Source organism: Penaeus vannamei, chromosome 20 (assembly GCF_042767895.1).
Source record: "Penaeus vannamei isolate JL-2024 chromosome 20, ASM4276789v1, whole genome shotgun sequence".
In the NCBI taxonomy this organism is placed as follows: Eukaryota; Metazoa; Arthropoda; class Malacostraca; order Decapoda; family Penaeidae; genus Penaeus; species Penaeus vannamei.
In genome coordinates this window covers 23,124,650-23,127,149 of record NC_091568.1, presented here as the reverse complement: position 1 = coordinate 23,127,149, position 2,500 = coordinate 23,124,650, and positions in this window count along the sequence as shown.

Here is a 2,500-nt window from a genome sequence, read left to right as displayed (position 1 = left end):
AATCTGAGCCCCAGGAGATGTGGGAAAGTTTGTAAGATTCGGAGGTGGCGTTGATCTTTTTCTTTGATGTACAAGATATGGTCTCGCCAGGACAATTTGGAATCAAATATAACGCCTAGGAATTTGCCAGAAGAACGGTATTGGAGTGATGTGTTATACAAGAAGAGTGGGGGTTGGGGACCTATACATGAGCGAGAGAAAAGGATGGAGAAAGACAGAGGTAGAGATGCAAAAGCCATGGTTAGTGGCCCAAAAAGATACTGATGTTATTGCAGACTGAAGGAATTGACAGAGATCTGGTATGGATGTGCCAGATGCGTAGATGGTTAAGTCATCAACATATAGTGATGCCTGGGCTCCTGGTGGTAGGACTGAGACAATGTCATTTACAGCAAGAAGGAAATGTGGTACTCAGCACACTTCCTTGTGGGACACCTTCAGACTGAGGAAAGGATGATGACATAGAAAAGGCAATTTTGACCTGGAAAGTATGTTTGGATAGGAAAGATTTTATGAAGACACCCATGTTTCCACGTAAACCTAGGGAGGACAATTGTTGGAGAATATGGCTAATACGGGTTCATGTCATACAAATACATATGTAATATATGTCTCGAAATGTGCAAGTGGGTCTGTTGTACTTCGGGCACGTCGGAAACCAAACTGGGAAGGAGAAAGGAGATTATGAGATTCAAGATACCACATTAAGCAGAAACTAACCATTCGTTCTAGAAGCTTGCACAAGCAGCTAGTTAGAGCAATGGGGCGGTAATCTTGGGGTAGGGTACCTGATTTATTGGGTTTTAAGAAGGGTAGGATGAGAGCTTCTCGCCAATGAGAAGGAAAATTTCCTGACATCCATATGTGGTTAAAAATAGTTAAAAGGATAGAGAGGAAGATTGGAGGTGTCGGAACATTCGATAGTGAATACCGTCAGGGCCTTCGTGAGTGTTGCAGCAGAACAATTACTTCATTACCAAAAATAACGAGTTTCTTGAATAGTTTGGAGGGGAAACACTGACAAGATGTTGGACACCACCCGCTGAAACGACAATTAAAGGTGTAGAGTCAAGGCTAAGGGAATAGCCCCTTAGCCTTGGGTAAAGTGAAGCTTGACTCGGCCCTTCAGAGGGTGAGTGAGCAAATGTGAACCGGGAAAGGGGTTTGCTGGGAAGTGCCCAATCTGCCCAGGTCTAAAGACTGTCAATTAATAATTTGACACTAGATGTGTTAATAGTATAAGTTTCGCAACACCTGCATCCTATATACCCCAACTCCGTTATATTAATGCACTGCTGCACATATTCATTGCTTTTCATTTTACATCATTCATTTTCATCAACAGTTTCAGATATGATATAATAAATTAGGTTGACTGACGATGCACTTTAAATCAATTTGTATCTCAAACTTAATGCTGATATAATAGACATTAATACTTTCTGTAAGTATATGATTGCGAGGGGTGGAGCCAAGTGGGCTATCACACTCAAGATGACCCCAACCAAACCGTGCTTCACGATTCGCATGAGACACCCAACGATATAAAAGGAAAATAAGGGAATCGAAACCTACACCTTTACACCCCATTACCTTCAAAGTTTTGTGGCCAATGCCATTTATTAATGTGTGGTAGCTCAAGAGGTGCTATTTGAGACGATACATTATTCACACCCACAAGTATTACCCACAGTGTGTATGTATGTGTGTGTGTGTGTGTGAGAGAGAGAGGGGGGGAGGTGCAGACACTAGCCTCAATAAGATGGGACTGAAACATAGCCGAACACTTCTCGCTTTGCCTAGCGAATGTAAATCACCCCTTTCCTAACTATTTCCAGGTTGTTTTAAGGTGGGCCACCTTTCAAGGCAATAAAGGCAAGATCTCTCCAAGCCCAGTTCTGGCAAGGCGACATCGCTTTTGCTGTTGGGTGTACATATGAAGTAGGAGAAAGGAGTACTGGGAAGTGGTCTAGAACTGACCAATGGAAATCTAAATGAAGAGTAGGGGACCACAGAGAGAGGTCAAGGCATGAAAAGGATTGTGTGCGCATGTCAAAGTGTGTGGGGCGATCTGAATTAAGCATAATTAGGATATTTGTGGAGTGATGGTGATAGAGTCACCCCACAGATTGTGGCGGCAATTGAAATCACCAACTACGAGGAAAGGTGGTTGGAGTTGGGTGGTTGTGTTGGGAGGGAGTAGGAGGAAGTGGTGTGGGAAGGGATATTACTGGTAGGAGGATGGATAGTTGGAGTTGAAGGGGATGTGTTGTCTAGGGAGGGATTAGGAGGAAGGGTTGTAGGGGGCTATGAGTAAAAGGGGGATGGTTATCAGGAAGATGTATATCAGGTTGAGAGGGAGTAGGAGGAAGGGGTGTAGGGGAAATATGAGTAGTAGGGGTATAGATATCGGCAATCACTTCAAGTGTGGAGGGAGCATGAGTTATGGAATTTTGTCTCAAGCATATAGCTTTGAATATCTTCCATAGTTTCTGCAGTG